Here is a 20,957-nt window from a genome sequence, read left to right as displayed (position 1 = left end):
AGCTCCTTCTCTGCTTTGAGTTAGGCAGCCTTATGTCTCCACATTACCCAGAGGGGGCATCTCAATTTCTTGAAATGGCTGCCACTCATATCACAAGTTGCTCCAGTTTATTGGTGAAAACAGATTGTATGTCTTGCACATTTCGCACTTTGTTGTGTTAGTTATGGAAGATACTGGTGGATGGTGCGGTTTATATACCCGCCAACAAACAGAGTGAGGCTGACTCTCACACCCACCCATTGGAGGTTGGGTGGGCGATTGCCATGGGACACCTTTTAAATGAATGGGCCTGAACCACAGAGATGTGGATTGAGGCTATGCCAATTAACATACCTGGTGTGTGCCTGCTGCCTATTACCTAATTCGAAAAGTCTGAAAACGGGGACATCTTCATGATGCTGGAGCATCTGTCTGTTCTCCCTTGTCTCACCCCCCTTAATTGCACTAGTAAAACTGCAGAAGCGCCGTCAGGCCTATTTGCTGTATCCAAACTGTTAAATGTATTGTTTTCCCACTTACTCTGCCTGTGCAGACTATTATCATCTCAGAAATTCAAGGGCTCTGAGTGAATGTTGTTCCCACCCCCCCATGTTCCCACCCTCCTTGAGCGCTTTGAAACACTTGCCTGTGTATAGGCGCTATATAAATAAACAATACCATTACCATCTTTGAGCTTTTCATCTGCAAATGGGATTCATAAATATTTGCTAAATGGCATCTCACAGATGCTCCAGGCGTCCCCATATTCCCTACAGTTGCAAGATTTGTGGATCAGTTTTGAAATGCTCAGGTGCATTTCCTCGATTTCCATCATGCACATCTTTGTGATTCAGGCCCATGTGTTCAAAAGGGTGCATCATTCACTGCAGTTTTTCGAGAAATTAGGTCAAAAGCCATAGGATTTACAAATTATTCTGAATGGAGACAGTGGCCAGGCTTGTGACATTACGGCCAGTATTTCTTTGCAAAAGCAAATCATGTATGTGCCCATCATAAATATTGCACTCAATGCAAACTCTGGATGCACAGAAAACACATGTGTTACCACATCACTGAAGCAGTGCCTGATGCAGAGTGCCACTGGGTAAAACATAATCCTGTTTAAAATGACAGTAAAGATTGTACCAGGTATAGTGCATATCCCTGTGCCTCTGCTAGTTAATATCTTACAATTCAGAATTCCCACAGAATACAATACAATCGAAAATGCTGTTATATGCTAGAATGTAACCACTATCCAACCAGATCCTTCCAATGTTTATCAAAGTTGTGTTCAAATGCTGCAGCACACTGTCAATATTATCAGCGGGTTGCTTATATATTGTATGGCCTTGTTTATAATATGGCACTTAATGGGCCATTCTTCCATTCGTGCTGCACAAAAACATTCTGATGCTTTCAAAAAGTTCAGTTCAACGCACCCGTCTGCCAGTTTCTACAGTGGAGTGCCACATTTCTAAGCCAGTCTCGCATTGACCCATTTCTGCACAAATTGCCATACCCATTTCTACATTGCCCCATGTTAGGTAAGATGTTAATAGAAATGGTAAATGTTCTTGACCTGGGTCAACTCCAGAACTTTTTGCTTTACTAGTGCAATATTTTTCCTTAATACCTCTGTGAGTGGAAACCTTTTTCCACCCTCACAGAATATTTTACTCTTTTTATGGGTGTCATTTTTTAGACTCTGTAGAGTGTCTTTTTAAAGTTATCCTCTTTAGCAACCTGGCAATAAGTGCCCGTTGTTGCTGGGTTGCCCTGTGGGCTCCCCTTTTAACTTTCTCTGGCTACCCTTGAGTGAACTACAGTTCCCAAGGGTAGAAAGGATCTTTTGATCCCTTTTACATTTTGTTAGGTGAAACCAGCACACCCCACCTTATGTGGAGTGCTGGGGAGATACAATGTATCCCCTTTCACACTAAAACATTAACAATTCTGTTACAGGGACAAGCTTACCTTCAATTGCTCGTGGCAGTGATACCTTGTATTAATTTGGTGCACATTTACCGCGGGCTGTGTTCACAGCTGGAGTAAAGGCACCGAAGGGTGCTCATTTTGCCAACATTGCCCTGTCTTCTTTTTTTGCTATTTTAGTGTTTCTTTTCCTTTCTTGTGCCTTCCCCTGACATCCAGCAGGGCAGGACATTCCTTTGTGAGCTTTTTACCTTCGGCAGGAGTCCCCTGGACTCCCCGCCCAGGCTCTAGCCTGTCTGTGGAAGCAGCAAGCGAGGGAGGAATCCAAAACTCTTCAGCCCTTTGTTTTCCTTCTTGTCTGAATGGGGACAAATACCAGTGGGGGGTTGGCTGTCCTGATTGGCCAACCAGACCGCCCCTTGTTGTAAAATGCAGGGAGAGAATGCTGAAGATGTGCTGTAGTTCCTGTCAAATACTGCGAACCTGCAAGCTGAAGACAAGTCGACCAATGGAACCAAAACCGAAGAGGATGATGAAGGAAAAGTGGCTGAAATTATTTCCAGCAAACAGAGAGCTGTGTAACCAGAGCCTGTTGTAGCCCTTCCTTCCAATCAACCTGGGGACTCCGCTAACGACGACCCTGACCTAGAGCTTAGTGAGACACATTAGACTCACAAATACCTGCATTTGTGCCATCCCACGCATTGCTGCGACCTTGCGGGGCTGCAATACCCCAATACCCTGGGACCTCGAGCCATCGTGCGGTGCACAGTCTTCCGAATTCCGAATCTCGCTGATACTTCATGGGCATCCTGGTGTATCTCCAGAGACACTATGTCAATTCTGGAAAGTCCCCTCAACATAGTGCTGGAACTTTGTAACAGTGAGAATTCATACGCAATTATCTATCTTCTTTTGTGCTCCTTGAAAAGGCGCCAAATCCACAGAACCACATTCAGCCGCGAGGAAAACCTTGCCTGGGGCCTAATCCCTCGATCCCTGCTGCAAAGATCCTTCTGAGGTCTTGTTTGCAGTCACCATGGCAAGGAATCCACTGACCAGGTATTTGGCTGCTGATCCTGAAGTCCTCCTGCTGCAAAATCTTCATTTTTTTTTTTTTATTTGTTTATGGTTTCAATAACCTTTTACAAAAAGAGTTACATAAAATTAAAGATAAAACATATTCATAACAACATTACTAAACAATAAAAAATGTTCTTGCATTGTAGCCCCAAGTGTTCGGAGTACATTACTTAAACAGAGGGGATTTTGAACAATTCTTGGCCGAGTCACCTTTAAGGTTCCAGAACAGAGGTCTAGTTTTGGCCACCCAATTTCTTTCCAGCTTAAAAAATAAGAAGTCATCCTGTAGCCGCTGTTTTCAATGGGGAACATTTTCAGAGGGCAATGTTGCTTCGTTCTAAAACTTGTACCACATTTAGGGGGTAATTCATAGAATTCAGCGCACAAGTGGCGCACGCGGCTGGCGCACAGTGTGCGCGTGCGAATCCCTGCGCCAGCCGCGTGCGCTAAAATCCTTTTCCGCGCACAGCGTATTCATGGATTCCAGCCACCAAAACCAGCCGTGGCGCACAGTGGCGCAGCGACTCTGCAGCAGCGCCAGTTACGCCCCCAAGAACGCCTCTTGCGCAGGGAAAAGCCATCAATATACCCAATACAGCGCAAAGGGCTGCGCTAACCCTGTACCAGCACGGCAAGCGGGCTACGTGTATCACTGGGGTACGCGGGAAGTACCTCACGCGATTGGCCCCGTGCAAGCAGGCTACGCGTATTTCAGGGGTGCGCGGGAAGTTCCACATGCGATTTCCGCAGGGTACGCGTATCTCAGGGGTGCGCGGGAAGTGCCACACGCGATTTCAGCAGGGTATGTGTATTTCAGGGGTGCGCGGGAATTTCCACACGCGATTGGGCCCGTGCGAGCAGGGACGCGTATTTCAGGGGTGCGCAGGAAGTGCCACACGCAATTTCAGCAGGGTACGTGTATTTCAGGGGTGCGCGGGAATTTCCACACGCGATTGGGGGTACACGTATCTCAGGGGTGCGCGGGAAGTGCCACACGCGATTTCAGCAGGGTACGTGTATTTCAGGGGTGCGCGGGAAATTCCACACACGATTTCATCATGGTACGTGTATTTTGGGGCACGGGGGAAGTTTCACACGCGACATCAGCAGGGCACGTGTATTTCAGGGGTGCGCGGGAAGCTCCACACGCGATCTCATCAGGGTACGTGTATTCCGTGGTGCGGGGGAAGTTTCACACGCGACATCAGCAGGGTACGTGTATTCCAGGTGTGCGCAGGAAGTTCCACACGCGATTCCATCAGGGTACGTGTATTCCAGGGATGCGCGGGAAGTTCCACACGCGATTGGGCCCGTGCGAGCAGGGTACGCGCATTTCAGGGGTGCACGGGAAGTTCCACACGCGATTCCATCAGGGTACGTGTATTACAGGGGTGCGCGGGGAGCACCACACGTGAATTGCACGTGTGGGTCCTCCCAGGTGTTCCCTCTACACCCTCCACGGCCCCTGCAGGTGGCTCACACCACAGGGGCCTACCCTGCACATGTCCTGCAGGCACACCATCCACCATGGCCATGACCCCCAGCCAACCCACATGTCAACTTGCACTACTGCCCACCAACGCATGTCCCCCTGCACCCCCAGTCACCAGGGGCACCCTCCACCAGGCCCCCACCCATGTCTCCCAGCACCCCCACCCCCCAGCAGTGCAGGGGCACCCACCACCAGGCCCCCACCCATGTCTCCCAGCATCCCTACCCCCCAGCCACCAGGGGCACCCACCACCAGGCCCCCACCCATGTCTCCCAGCACCCCCACCCCCCAGCAGTGCAGGGGCCGCCTCCGCCAGGCCCCCACCCATGTCCAACTCATGTCTCCCACCACCCCCACCCCCCAGCACTGTGGGGCACCTGCGAGCAGGCCCCCACCCATGTCCAACTCATGTTCTCCACCACCCCCACCCCCCAGCACTGTGGGGCACCTGCCAGCAGGCCCCCACCCATGTCCAACTCATGTTCCCCACCACCCCCACCACCCAGCACTGTGGGGCACCTGCCAGCAGGCCCCCACCCATGTCCAACTCATGTTCCCCACCACCCCCACCCCCCAGCACTGTCGGGCACCTGCTAGCAGGCCCCCACCCATGTCTCCCACCACCCCCACCCACTAGCCACCAGGGGCAGCCTCCACCAGGCCCCCACCCATGTCTCCCACCACCCCCACCCCCCAGTCACCAGGGGCAGCCTCCACCAGGCCCCCACCCATGTCTCCCAGCACCCCCACCCCCCAGCCACCAGGGGCAGCCTCCACCAGACCCCCACCCATGTCTCCCACCCCCCCACCCCCCCAGCACTGTGGGGCACCCACCACCAGGCCCCCACCCATGTCTCCCAGCACCCCCACCCCCCAGTCACCAGGGGCAGCCTCCACCAGGCCCCCACCCATGTCTCCCACCACCCCCACCCCCCAGCCACCAGGGGCAGCCTCCACCAGGCCCCCACCCATGTCTCCCACCACCCCCACCCCCCCAGTCACCAGGGGCAGCCTCCACCAGGCCCCCACCCATGTCTCCCAGTACCCCCACCCCCCAGCCACCAGGGGCAGCCTCCACCAGGCCCCCACCCATGTCTCCCACCACCCCCACCCCCCCAGTCACCAGGGGCAGCCTCCACCAGGCCCTCACCCATGTCTCCCACCACCCCCCCACCCCCCCCAGTCACCAGGGGCAGCCTCCACCAGGCCCCCACCCATGTCTCCCACCACCCCCACCCCCCAGCAGTGCAGGGGCAGCCTCCACCAGGCCCCGACCCATGTCTCCCACCGCCCCCACCCCCCAGCCACCAGGGGCAGCCTCCACCAGGCCCCCACCCATGTCTCCCACCACCCCCACCCCCACAGTCACCAGGGGCAGCCTCCACCAGGCCCCCACCCATGTCTCCCACCACCCCCACCCCCCAGCCACCAGGGGCAGCCTCCACCAGGCCCCCATCCATGTCTCCCACCACCCCCACCCCCCCAGTCACCAGGGGCAGCCTCCACCAGGCCCCCACCCATGTCTCCCAGCACCCCCACCCCCCAGCCACCAGGGGCAGCCTCCACCAGGCCCCCACCCATGTCTCCCACCACCCCCACCCCCCAGTCACCAGGGGCAGCCTCCACCAGGCCCCCACCCATGTCTCCCACCACCCCCACCCCCCAGCAGTGCAGGGACAGCCTCCACCAGGCCCCCACCCATGTCTCCCATCACCCCCACCCCCCAGCCACCAGGGGCAGCCTCCACCAGGCCCCCACCCATGTCTCCCACCACCCACACCACCCCAGTCACCAGGGGCAGCCTCCACCAGGCCCCCACCCATGTCTCCCACCACCACCACCCCCCAGCCACCAGGGGCAGCCTCCACCAGGCCCCCACCCATGTCTCCCACCACCCCCACCCCCCCAGTCACCAGGGGCAGCCTCCACCAGGCCCCTACCCATGTCTCCCAGCACCCCCACCCCCCAGCCACCAGGGGCAGCCTCCACCAGGCCCCCACCCATGTCTCCCACCACCTCCACCCATCCAGTCACCAGGGGCAGCCCCCACCAGGCCCCCACCCATGTCTCCCAGCACCCCCACCCCCCAGCACTGTGGGGCACCTGCCAGCAGGCCCCCACCCATGTCCAACTCATGTTCCCCACCACCCCCACCCCCCAGCAGTGGAGGGGCACCCACCACCAGGCCCCCACCCATGTCTGCCAGCACCCCAGCCACCAGGGGCACCCACCACCAGGCCCCCACCCATGTCTCCCACCACCCCCACCCCTCCAGTCACCAGGGGCAGCCTCCACCAGGTCCCCACCCATGTCTCCCAGCACCCCCACCCCCCAGCCACCAGGGGCAGCCTCCACCAGGCCCCCACCCATGTCTCCCAGCACCCACACCCCCCAGCCACCAGGGGCAGCCTCCACCAGGCCCCCACCCATGTCTCCCAGCACACCCACCCCCCAGCACTGTGGGGCAGCCTCCACCAGGCCCCCACCCATGTCTCCCACCACCCCCACCCCCCAGCCACCAGGGGCAGCCTCCACCAGGCCCCCACCCATGTCTCCCACCACCCCCACCCCCCCAGTCACCAGGGGCAGCCTCCACCAGGCCCCCACCCATGTCTCCCACCACCCCCACCCCCCAGCCACCAGGGGCAGCCTCCACCAGGCCCCCATCCATGTCTCCCACCACCCCCACCCCCCCAGTCACCAGGGGCAGCCTCCACCAGGCCCCCACCCATGTCTCCCAGCACCCCCACCCCCCAGCCACCCGGGGCAGCCTCCACCAGGCCCCCACCCATGTCTCCCACCACCCCCACCCCCCAGTCACCAGGGGCAGCCTCCACCAGGCCCCCACCCATGTCTCCCACCACCCCCACCCCCCAGCAGTGCAGGGGCAGCCTCCACCAGGCCCACACCCATGTCTCCCATCACCCCCACCCCCCAGCCACCAGGGGCAGCCTCCACCAGGCCCCCACCCATGTCTCCCACCACCCACACCACCCCAGTCACCAGGGGCAGCCTCCACCAGGCCCCCACCCATGTCTCCCACCACCCCCACCCCCCAGCCACCAGGGGCAGCCTCCACCAGGCCCCCACCCATGTCTCCCACCACCCCCACCCCCCCAGTCACCAGGGGCAGCCTCCACCAGGCCCCCACCCATGTCTCCCAGCACCCCCACCCCCCAGCCACCAGGGGCAGCCTCCACCAGGCCCCCACCCATGTCTCCCACCACCCCCACCCATCCAGTCACCAGGGGCAGCCCCCACCAGGCCCCCACCCATGTCTCCCAGCACCCCCACCCCCCAGCACTGTGGGGCACCTGCCAGCAGGCCCCCACCCATGTCCAACTCATGTTCCCCACCACCCCCACCCCCCAGCAGTGCAGGGGCACCCACCACCAGGCCCCCACCCATGTCTCCCAGCACCCCAGCCACCAGGGGCACCCACCACCAGGCCCCCACCCATGTCTCCCACCACCCCCACCCCCCAGCACTGTGGGGCACCTGCCAGCAGGCCCCCACCCATGTCCAACTCATGTTCCCCACCACCCCCACCCCCCAGCCACCAGGGGCAGCCTCCACCAGGCCCCCACCCATGTCTCCCAGCACCCCCACCCCCCAGCAGTGCAGGGGCAGCCTCCACCAGGCCCCCACCCATGTCTCCCACCACCCCCACCCCCCAGCCACCAGGGGCAGCCTCCACCAGGCCCCCACCCATGTCTCCCAGCACCCCCACCCCCCAGCAGTGCAGGGGCAGCCTCCACCAGGCCCCCACCCATGTCTCCCAGCACCCCCACCCCCCCAGTCACCAGGGGCAGCCTCCACCAGGCCCCCACACATGTCTCCCAGCACTCCCACCCCCCAGCCTCCAGGGGCAGCCTCCACCAGGCCCCCACCCATGTCTCCCACCACCCCCACCCCCCAGTCACCAGGGGCAGCCTCCACCAGGCCCCCACCCATGTCTCCCACCACCCCCACCCCCCAGCCACCAGGGGCAGCCTCCACCAGGCCCCCACCCATGTCTCCCACCACCCCCACCCCCCAGCCACCAGGGGCAGCCTCCACCAGGCCCCCACCCATGTCTCCCACCACCCCCACCCCCCCAGCAGTGCAGGGGCAGCCTCCACCAGGCCCCCACCCATGTCTACCACCACCCCCACCCCCCAGCACTGTGGGGCACCTGCCAGCAGGCCCCCACCCATGTCCAACTCATGTTCCCCACCACCCCCACCCCCCAGCACTGTGGGGCACCTGCCAGCAGGCCCCCACCCATGTGCAACTCATGTTCCCCAGCCAACATGTCATCACAATCTAGATCCCTGGTCCCTATGGTCAGCCTCCAAATGCAAAACACCCACCCGAGTATTGCATCCACCCACTCATAATTTGCAATTACATCACAGAACACCAATTGCAAGTTCCGAAACAAACACATCTCCCTCACATACACCCAATGGGTGTCAGTGAATCTCAAAACACATATCATGAAATGCATGAAACCAATGAGATACCACACATTGAAGTTCACCAAAAAAAATATGTATTAAAGGAAACATAAATAGAATAAAAAATGAATAAACAGAAATGTGAATGTACAAAAATTAAAAGAAGCATGTCCGTGAAAAAAAGCAAAACCAAAAATAAAATTCCAAAGTAATGTTCTCCAAAGTCAATGTCCACAAAACAAAATCCAATGGGAAATAAAAAATAAAGCCATTGCTCCATGGTTAAAAAGTGAAAAAAAAATACAATCCAACAGTGATCTATGTACATGGGAAGAAGCCAGGGTCCATTATCCCAACAAAAGAAAGGAAACCTATCTAACTACACTAACTAATAAAATAAACTATATACAAAAATGTGGCCAATGTCCGAAAGGTCCAAATAAAATCAAAACAAAAATGAAACCTAACACTACCTACATAACTATGTACAAGGGCAGCGGGCTAGTTTCACGGCTCACTTGTGGATGTCCCGGGCCAGGGCATCATCGAACTCCTCCTCAATGTCCCGGAGGCGGTCCTCCTCCATGTCCCCGAGGGTCCGCAGGGCCGTCGACGTCTCCACCTCCAAACCCCTGCGGATTGCCTCGAGGCACTCGGCCCGCCTCAGGGCCCTCCGCATGGAGTTCTCCGCCCTGACCATTGTGAGCCGTGCCTCTTCCGCCCGCTGCCGCTCCGCATCTATGGCGTGGCCCAACCGCTGCCACACGGAAGACACTCTCTGTCCTGGGTCCTCCTGCCCTCCGGCAGATGCCTGCCCCTCCGATGTTGAAGGCCCCGAGCCTTCATGGCTCCCACCACGTTGCTGCTGCTGCTGTGCCTCTGCCCGTGCACTGCCTCCTGCTGCCTGCACATCCTCCGCCGGCTGGGGTGCAGTCGTAGATGCGGCCACCCCTGCTGGACGTCCGACTCCCGACTGTGGCAGGGATGCCTCCTCCACCAGCCTGGCCGCACCGTCAGAGGCAGCTCCACAGGGCACCCAGGTGACTGATGGGTGGGAAGATGGCACGGAGGACGACTGGCGCGTAGGGGGTCCAGTTGAGGAGGGGGTCGTAGCAAGCCCCATCAGACGGAGGAATCCGGCCTGGGTGACCTGTCCCAGCAGGCTGACGTGGTCAACGAGCCATTCGAGATGACGTGCAGTCTCTTCATGAAAAGACTGCAGGTCACCTCGCATGGCCCGTTGACGCAACGCCACACCAGCCAGGACAGGCTCAACCCGGACCTGGATAGCCACATCCGCAGGCAGAGGAAGGCCAGTTGACGTGAGCTCATCCCCTGCTTGAAGACGGGTCTGGACATAGGCATCCCTGCTGGTGCAAGATGATGCAGGGACAGGATCAGGGACAGGATTGCACACAGGCACCTCCGCGGCGGCCTGTGCTGCCTCCTGTCCCTGGTCCTGCACTGCACCACTAGCATCAGTGGGATCCCCACCTCCAGACCCCGTCTCTGGTGCTTGCACGGCCTCCTCCTCCACCAAACCGCCCACCAACCTGGATGACTCCGTGCCATCTTCCCCTGTTGGGCCCTGTGGTGTCCCAGCTGCCCCTTCTGCTGCCGAGGAGTCCAACTCCAACCTCCGCCTCTTGGACCTCCCCCCGGCAGCTGCGGCCTTGCGTCTCCGGCTGGCGGTGGGATCCCCGCCGCTGTGCTCCACAGCACCTTCTCCGCCCTCTTCATCAGTTGACGCTGCAGACAGGGAGAAACAAAACACAGGCATCAGGGCACTGTACAATAGACACATACACACATGACAGTTGTACATGAGTGGCATTGGCAAACCTCAGACATGTCATCACAATCCCCAACACACATGTCATTACAACTCGCACAAATGAGCCATACCACAGCCATATCGCAACTGCCACCACCATCCATACACATACAACAGCATGAGCAGCCAAAGGTGAGCCAGACATCACATGCAACACAGGAAGTGCACCACACATGTACACACACCACCACACTTGCATGCATGTGTACACCTCTGCCAAGTGTTGCAGTGTTCAGACGGGCATCCATGTCACATCTGCCAATCAGGCTTCCACATACCGCTGTCACATGCATCCATGTTGCATCACTGTTGCACCCTTGTCAAATACACACACATGCACATGTACACAGTGCTGATACATGCAGCCGAAAACAACATACATGCGTGACATCACGGACATGTCTACTTACATACACATTCATCCAAACATGTGTGCCCACACAACTGCATTTGGCATGCAAGCCTACACACACAAGCACCATCCATGTCTCACACATTCCAGCCCTAGCATGTGTCATCCCCACGGCCCTGTACACCCCCACCCATACTCGACCCCATACAAACAGATGTGCAACCTGCACACTACTGAATAATCACCACACGCACTGCTCACAATCAGGATTCATGTACACTCACCGCTCGACTCCAGACGGGTCTGCCTCCCAAGGACCTGGACGTGGAGCGTTGGGGATATGCATTCCAGGACCCTCATCTGTTCTTCCGACAAGTGGCCCCGGCGCCCCTTGGCATCCGCTGCCTTCAAGAGGCGCCGGGCCTTGTTCAGGGTCCTGGACCTGAAGTCCTCCCAGCGCTTCTTGACATGTTGTAAGTCGCGGACTGCCACCCCCTCCGCGTTGATGCCAGTCACGATGTCAGTCCAGATCCGAGTCCGTCCTTCCTTGTCGGCGCGGGAACTTCCGAAGAGGGCATCATACTGCCCCAGGACTTGCTCCACCAGGACACCAACTTCGGTGGCACTGAAGCTGGTGCCCCTCTGCCTCTCTGGCCGGGGGTTGTCAGTGGTCTCAGATGGTGTTTGCCCCGACATGACAACCCCAGAGGCAGGAGTGGGTGGGCAACTGGGTCCTGGGGCTGGGCTGTGGAGCGATGGAATCCCAGTCGGGAGTCTTTGGTTCCAGCAGGGGTGGTCACAGCAACAGCACCCCTGGCTGATGTGCAGGCAGCAAATGGCAGGGCACGTGGGCAGCAGGCAGTCAGGCAGCAGCAGATGGCAGGTGGGAGAGTGCTCAGGGCTCTGGGGGGCAGTAGTTCGGCCTTCTGGGCAGGAGCATGGTCTTCTGTGTGCTTACGCGTGGCCAGCTTGATACGGAGTGATTTGGCACGTGAAAAATCTGCACGTCAGCGTGTAATTCGAGGAAAGGCCCTTAGCGCATAAGCGCGTCTGCACGCATACGCATTTTCATTGGACAGAAGGCCCCTCAAGCGCCCCTGTGACGTGACGCGTACAGACGTGCATGGGCATTTCACCGCGCGTGGAAAACTGCACGTCCGCGTGCAATGCGAGGAAAGGGCCCATGCGCGTAAGCGCGCGTGAAAAACTGCACGTCCGCGTGCAATACGAGGAAAGGGCCCATGCGCGTAAGCGCGCGTGAAAAACTGCACGTCCGCGTGCAATACGAGGAAAGGGCCCATGCGCGTAAGCGCGTGTGAAAAACTGCACGTCCGCGTGTAATACGAGGAAAGGGCCCATGCGCGTAAGTGATGTGACGCGCGCGTGCATTTCCCTCAGCACGGGTTAAAGGTGAGCAGGCCCAGCAGTTCGCTGTACGTGCCTTTCATGGAGACCGACGTGTGTTGCTGCTTCCTGTTGTTTCGCGCGCCATCACAACTTCACAGCTATCAAGGACGTATCTCTTCTTTTGGCGGGGGTATTGGCTACGCGTGTTTTTCTGCATCGCGCTAGTCAGACGGTGAGTCGCACACGCTCTTTTTCCCACTGCGGGTGCCCCTGTGTATCGCACCCATTTTCAATGTCATAGTAGCCTGCGTGTCCCACGCATACGCGTTATTCGTGTTACTGGGTGCCACCGCGTACTGCGGGAGGTTGAATCCATGCATGTAGGCTGCAGGGTTGCGTGCACGGTTTTACTGCAGTTTTGGGGTGCCTGAGCGTTGCGTGACCCGTCACCACATCACCGGGGTCACATACAGCCTTGCAGGTGCAGGGGGGCTGTTAACATCTTACTTCCCACCCCCTTCACCCCAATTGCCCAGGTCAATTGTGGTGTACACCTCCCATTGGCACCACTCCATCTGTGCCAGCACTACTACATCTGTGCCATGGTTGGGAGGCCACCAAAGGTGAGGGGCGCCTCAGCTGGGCGTACTCCTCGTGGCGGGCGTGGTCGGGGACATGGCCATGGTGACCAGGGAGTAGGGGGACTCCAGGGTGTCCAGGGCAGCCACAGAGGGGGAAGAGGCAGGGGTGCGCCACTTGAGCACAATGTTGTGCCATGTGTCGGTGCAGCCATGCCACCACCCCCTGTGGTTCCGGGGGATGCAGCTCCTGCAACTGGCACTGGCACCCGTATGACCCGACAGTCCGTTCCATCGACTGCCACGGGCCCAAGGGTAGTGGTAGCTGCAGGTGCAGCTGTGGACACCGCCACCCAGGCTCAGGGTCTGCCAGCGCAGGCTGCGTTGGCACTTTAAGAGCCCTTGGTAGATCTCCAACAGGCCAGGGGGGAAACCATAGGGGCACGCCGGGCTGCTCAGACCAAGACACGTGTCCCTGGGGCAGTCATGTCATCTGCTGTCCCGAACAGCCGGGTGTTGGCAAGTGCAGGGGCAGATGCACCCAACAGCACCCCGGTTGTGAGTCTGCCAACCAGGACCGTTGCGGTCAATGACCCTGCCACAGCTGATGTTGCTGCGCAGGGTCCATTAGTGGGCACCCAGCTGCCACTGACACAAGTCAGGCCTTTGGTCATCCCTCCACCTGCCACTCCCTTGGCTCAATCCACCGAACCCACTGGCCATACTGGTCAGGGCGGCATTAGCCAGCCAGGGTCTGCGCCACAGTCCAAGAGGAGGAAGGTTGCACCTGCAGCACAGGCTGGGACCCCACACACAGCCATGACCTCCTGCACGTCGAGGAAGAAGCCTTTCTGTAAGCAGGAACTGGACTTCCTCGTGGACTACGTGCGGGGCCACAGCCGTGACATGCTAGTGGGTGCCAATAGTCAGACTACGGCTGCCCAACGTGACACCCACTGGAAGCATGTTGCGGAACATGTCAGTTCATTCGGCCATGAGGTGCGCACGGCGCAGGAGTGCAAAAAGCGTTGGAATGACATCAAGCGCAGCACTAAGGCCAAGCGTGCCTCAAATTACAACTTGACTCTGGTGACTGGCGGTGGGCCTGCACCAGAGGAGAAAGAACTCACTCCGCCTGAGGCTCTCGTTGCGGAGTTCATACCACCTGAATTGGTTGAAGGAGTGGGAGAGATGCTGGACTTTGATGCCCAGTCCAGTGAGTGTTGATGCGTGTTTGTTGAGGACGTGTGTGTTTCACTTGTGGGATGTGTTGTGCATAATTGCTGCTACATGTGACGTGTACATGGTTCTGATGTGTAAGTAATGCAATGCTACCGTCATGCATGTCTCCTCTGCCTGCATGCGGGACTCCATGTGGGCATGCTCCCTTGCCCCTCCTCCGCCACTCTGCACTCCAGTTCCACCTTTGCACTGGTCTGCTTCAATCTTGCCAATGTTTAGTTTCTTGTTCATGTGTCCTGTATAGATGCTAACTTCCAGCGTAGAAACTGCCAGACATATGCCGTGTGGTACAGCCTTAGTACTCGATGCAGGGTATCTCACTTGTACTGTGCATGGGTCAGATGTCCCGCAGGGACATGAGTGCCCATTCATGCTCCATGTGCATTGCACGCATGCCCCTATGTGTCCTTGACTGGATGATCACTGTAATATGAGTCCTTGGTCACATACATTGCCTGCCATCTCATCGGCCTCCCCATGTCAACTGTGGCTCAGTCCTGCGTTGCACACATGTTTAGGCCCTGACAATATGTGTGGCTCACAGGCCTCAGCCTGTTCAATGGCCAATGACTCTGTCCAACACTTGTGTCTTCTTCACACGTGGGCGTCCTCCGGAGTTTTCATCATGTGTCCTGCCCACTGTCCCAGCATCATTTGCAGTGTTGTAATTTGTATCACATTAAGCTGTTGATGCCAGTCAACACTGCCTGTCAATACACAGGTGTATGGTCAGCCTTTTGATACCATGCTAGGCATCCCTGCTTTGGTACTGGGGTGGAGGGGTGCTTGGCTTCTAGACATGGTACACATTGAATGCACAATGCACGTGATGTCTGAATTTGACATTGCACTGCCTTCACATTTCCTGGCACACACCATGGAGTGCTTGTACATGTAGGTAGTGAGTGGCGTACACATTTTCTGCACTGCATAGACCCACTTCCATGGAAACTGCCACCTTTCACCAGGTCTGATCACAGAAGCTATTCAAAGTAGACCCAGCATGCATGCCAGGTCATATGTTGTGTGTCACATGTCTGCCGGATGCCTTTGCTGTCAGTGTGTGTGTGTGTCGTGTGCTTCTGACATGTGTAGTGACCTTTTTCTCTCTATTTTTCAGTTGATGACGCAATGGAGGCGGAGGATGGTGTTGACATGCCAGACACAGGGTTGGTAACACCACATCAACCCGGCACTAGTGGGGGTCGTGGGGTGGTAGGCCACGAAACCCCCCAAGTGCTGCAGTCCATCTTGTCTCTGGCTGCCTATGAGTCCAGCCTTGATGACGACTATGACGTCCATGTTGAGTTGGATGAGCATCAAGTCCATGTGTCAGGGGTGAGTGATTCTGATGTGGACACTCCTCTGTCTGCGACAGCTGCACTGAGGGATTAGACAGTCTTGGTTCTTCCGCCCGTGGTGGATCGGGACGCAGGGTCACCCTCCACACCAGTCACTGATGTGCCTGGGACATCACGTCGACGGGGGCATGTAGTCGTGCAGCCGCAGGCGGTGCCAACACAGCGAGGACCCCCGGTCCTTGGGTCCCGCAGGGGTCAAGCCCGGCAACGCGGTCGCCGCACGCAACCGCTGTATACTGAGTGGGAGCAAGACATGACTGCCAATTCCGAACGGCAGGGGGCAGCAATGGAGAACATCGCTGAGAGCATGGAGCGTGTGGCCCGATCTGTGCTCCCTCCTGCTAGGCAGGTGCTTCTCCAGCAGCAGGCGGCACGGTCCACGGCCCGCTCGCTCAGGCTGGGCATGGCGGCCTCAGACAGGGCACGCCAGGCTGAAATGTCGTCTCTGCGTCAAGCAATTGCTGCTCACGCAGAGGCGCACATGGATGCCCTGAGGGAGGAGTATGCTTCCCTCAGATCCACTCTGGGTGTCCTTATGATGTCCCAGAGGCAGCAGGCAGAGGAGAGGTTTGCACAGCTTGAGCGTACCATCTCGGCTGAGCTACAGGCTTGCTGGGAGGTGCAGCGGTTGTCCAGCCAGGCCTTGCAGGAGGAACTCTGTGTTACACGTGCTACCTTGCAAGAGGAAGCACGTGTATCACGTGAGGTTCTGCATGCAGACCTATGTAACATCGCCACACAGAACCAGGCTCACCCGTCCGGCAGACTTGCTGCCGACGAGGGGCAAGCTGCGGCTAGGCGTGGCCAGGCTACTGTGCCACGTCCTCCTTTATAGGATGAGCCAGACTCGGACGACCATCTATCTCCCACATAGGTCGTGCTGTGCAGGCGTTGAGCCCATGGAGGATTTTTTTTTTGGCTCAGCATCATCGCATGTGGATGTTGAGCAGCACCCTGTACCTCCCCCCTCCTGGGTGTCTCCCCTCCCCCCCCCGGGTCGTATGTGGCCATTTTTGATTTTTCTTTTAGTTTAGTTAGTTAAGTTTCTGTTTGATAGTTAGTTTAAATAGGTAATGTAGGTTTTCCATAGTTAGTGTAATTAGTTAATAGTTGAGTTAGTTTAAAATTGCTAGTCTATTGTGCTTTCATGTGACGGTGCGGTGCTTTGTGGCTTTTGAAGGCATCCATTGTCTGTTCCAGCTGGGCCCTTCATGGTTGTCTTGTGTATGTGTTTGCTGCTTGGGGTCCTTGACTCACATATGCCACTCCTGCCTCCCTTATCCATGGGCTTGCAAGGATGGTTCGGTGTTACAGAATATTACACAAGGGCTTTGGACTGTCATATCTGTGGCATGTCTGGTGCTGTGTGACTTGTGTTGACACCCCTAGTGGGGATGATTTAGGTGTCATTGTCCACTGTTCAGCTTTTGCTAGATGGGGTGTGTCATGATTAAAGTGGACATTGTGTAGTATGTTTCATATCTTTCCTGTACACGTGCTTGTTGCAATTCATGCTGTAGATAGTGTTCCACACTTTGGAGGTGAAAGACGGACTGATGGTGTGATTTGTGATGTGACTCTCTGACATGGTCAAGTAATGAGATGCCTGATGAGACACAGACAGATGACTTTGAAGCATTAATCATGTGTTTCATGCCCTTTCTGCAGGGGGGTGAGCCTCCAGAGCACCTTTGCCAGCAGACATGGCCCATTGGACGACGGAATTCTGGACCCGTTTGTTGGTGCCCACATGCACATGTGTGCACAAGCAGAGGCACAGTGATTGCAGACCCACATCCTAGAACTGCTGACATGTTCCAAGGAACTCCAGGCAAGGTGAGCATCACAGGGGGGCCACGACACAGCAAAGCTTGCACCAGGCGAGTTGCACATGCAGGCTTAGTCACAGCACTGAGGGTGAGCTTAGACGAATATTGGTGTTGAAGCACACAATGCAGCTCAGATGTGTTTGTGGACTGATGGCTGTTGATAGTAGAGTTGTCTGGGACACATGCAGGGGCAGTGGCACATACCCTCCGGTACACCAAGGTCCATTGAGGCACTTGTATCAACCATGTAGCCTTCCGAGACATGGAAAGGGGCAGCTCACAGGGACATACAGCAAGGGACATACTCGGGTGCAGTGCATGTCTTTTCCACGTACTTCATGATAAATGCACTGCCAACTTTGTTTCGGTCATGGTGGTACGCAACTTGCTCTGTAGTCATGGCTTGCTATATGGGTCTGTCTGCTTGCCCAGGGAACATTGCATGTTGTGTGAATTGTGACACATTGGTGTTCCATTTGCCACGCACCCACCAGCGGCTGACTTACTGCATTGACTGTGTATGACCCGTCACAGGGGTGATATTATATATGGGTACAAAGCATCAAGCACAGATTGTCTGTTTGTAGAGTAGTTTGTTGCTATGGGGCATGTTTGGTGTTGTGTTTTTGTGTAATTGGCACGTACAGGTTGTTGACTGTGGCTCTCTTTGCAGCATTGCAGTGCTCCTGTAACCGGACCTGAGAGTGCGCAGGCAGGAGGCCAGCACTCAAAACCAGAGCTAAGTGTCTTGTTGTTTTTCTTTCGAACTGCTCTGCATAGGCTTGCTGGGGAGTGTACTGATGCATGGATGTATGTGTGGTTCAATTTGGTATGTTTTTTCTCCCTAATCACCCGTGATCCTATGCAATTTTGAAACCTGTACCCTCTACCCGGTGTTCCTGCTTCCCGTGCCTATCCAAGCAACGTTCCCTGACCCTCTTTCCCCACTGGGGTTGCGGATGCCTGTGTAAGCCCCGAACTTGCAGGTGCCAAAACCCTAGAGGGGGTGGTTGGTTCGTACCACTCCTGAGCCTGGACTACAGAAGGCCATGACAATGATGTCCAAGTTTGTTTGGATTGTGTATGTGTTCATGCAGGTTGTACATTTTCGTGCATTCCCTAGTTTCATGTGTCATTCCTCCTCCCCTCTCCTGCCACTCATTCCAGTCATCCACTGTGTCAACACCTGTCCCGACTGCATATCCCTGAACCTCATTCCCCACCAGGGTCTCAGGGGCCTGTGTGAGTTTGACCTTGTAGGCACCCGGGACATGGTGGGGGTGGTTGTTTCATGACACTCCCGTGCCTGTACAGGGGACCTGTGACAGTACACATCCATTCATGGTGCATCATCCTATGTCATGTACCACACATGTCTCACATCCTGTCGTGACATTGTTTTGCTGTGCTACCTTGGTTGTTGCATCATTGTAGTAGTACTTGGCCTTTGTGAGGTACTTCTACGTCAAGTCATCTACTGGAGGGTGTTCGGGTTCGTTTTTATGCCTTGGATTTTGTGATTTTGGAAATGAGTGTGGATTCTGAGGGTTCAGGCATCTTTTTACACACAAGGTGGGAGATGGTGACGAAGGGTAAAGGTCATCCTGTGGCCAGGTGGAATTGAGGTTTGGAGGCTCCATAACCCAGGTGCAGTTGTTCAGTGGGTCATGGTCATTTGTGAGGGAGGGGGGGGGGGGTTGTTGTTGATAGTTGCCTTGCCCTGCAGTGTGATGGGAACTCTGACATAGTAATGGTGGTATCCTATGTACATGTTGTGTTCTGCTGATCAATGCCTGTTCATGTGTTGTGTTTTCCTTTCCGGTGCGAGGGGATAGTTGTGGTTTGACATGCTGGGGTGGTCACATGGTGGATGTTCACATGTGATGTGTAGGGAACACTGATGGTCACTTGAGTGCACATGAATATGTGGAGTGCATGTCCTTGCAGAACCACACACTTGCACTCGGAGGCACTACATGTACTCCCACCCTTGCATATCCACGTGTACACTGTTTGCCTTCTGGTGCCCACTGTGTCCCGGCAGCACATGTTCTGTGACCGATTATGGATCCAGTACATGCCTAATTTGATGTTTGATGTGGTCTATCACTTAGATGTGATGCTCAGGGTGTGCATCACACACAATGGCTGTTTACTGTGCTGTGCGCTGAGCAGTGTGATGCAGGAGTAGGACACTGCACACATGAGCTGCAGTGTTGATTTTGCAATGCATAATGTGCATGTAGACAGGCATTCATTGTGATGTTACGTCTACGACTGTTGTAATGCATTTGGAAATGACTTATTTTGGGTGGGAGATTTTGTTGGTCTGTCATTTCATCTGATTCCGGGTCAGGCATCATTGTCCGATGCCACTGTACATTTAGGACATGGCAATGTGTACCTTATCGTTACTGCATTGGTGTATGGGTATTGCTTGCCATGTCATGTTGATGTTTGGGAGGGTTTGAGTGACATGACAGTGATGGCCATGGCCTGTTTTGCAGGTGTGTGTGATGCACACCTTGCATGTCCGGGTCATCCGCTTCTCAGAGCAACTAGCTGGGGGTAGATTTCTCTCCGCAGCAGGGCCCTCCCCCTGGAACAGACTTCCGGCCTGACTTGAACTTGAGGGGAACCATCTCCAATTCTGGAAGCACCTCAAGACCTTCCTCTTTGCTTCTGCTTACTCTCTGCCTCTCCCTTGCAGAATTCTTCACTGGAACTGCACAGGAGCTGCAACTGGGCCACTCTCACCGACCTCGGTCCCTGGCCCAGCCACTCTCCACTTGCACTGCCCCCCTGGCAACCCCTGCACTGCAGTACTGTCTCTCTATCCCTACAGCCCTCCCTTCCCAGCACTTGTCTGCACTTACCTTTGTAGTTGCCACCAGGCGACCTATGTATTATTTTTTTGGCCTACTTCCCCTGTACTGGACTCCCCCCCACCCTTCCCCTTGCACTTTTCCCTTTCCCCCTACCCCTGCAATTGCACGATCTCAATGACACCTGGCCTAGTAGTACCGTTCTCTGTGTTCCCTTGCTCCCCCCTCCCTGCCTCATTGCGCCTTGGAATACTTGTGTATGGCCCATATCATGTCATATGTCATATGTGTGCCTTTTGGTCACACAGGATAGCTTGTGTTTAAGTAGCTAGGGATGTAGACGATGTGGCACTTCCATGGCAACTATCTCAGGGTGGTAGGGTTGTGACAGTTGACTGTCTCTTTGTCATCATCGATTGTCACCTGGTATGTGCCAGGCCTGTGTGCACTCCGCAGGGGTGGGAGTTTAGGTGAAAAATGTGGCCACAAGCTGGGTCCGGGCTTCCTCGCCACGTGCCCTGTCCCCTCCCATGGGCAGCGCCTGTGCCTGTGGTTGGGGATGTGGGGGCACCACCATGTCCACCGGGACACCCTGCCATGTTGCAACATTGTGCAGGACACATGCTGCCACAATGATCCTGCACACTACTGGTGGTGCATA

The 20,957-nt window shown here is 56.3% G+C and overlaps 1 protein-coding gene across 1 annotated transcript in view; it reads right to left on the bottom strand.

Annotated features, from left to right (window-relative positions):
- LOC138452651 (amine sulfotransferase-like) overlaps window positions 1-20,957 on the bottom strand; it is a 401,286-nt gene that overhangs the window by 56,105 nt on the left and 324,224 nt on the right. The gene's annotated exons all lie outside the window — the stretch shown is intronic.

Source organism: Ambystoma mexicanum, chromosome 4p (genome assembly GCF_040938575.1).
Source record: "Ambystoma mexicanum isolate Mex_15411 chromosome 4p, UKY_AmexF1_1, whole genome shotgun sequence".
Classification (NCBI taxonomy): domain Eukaryota; kingdom Metazoa; phylum Chordata; class Amphibia; order Caudata; family Ambystomatidae; genus Ambystoma; species Ambystoma mexicanum.
This window is presented reverse-complemented; position numbering and strand designations above follow the sequence as displayed.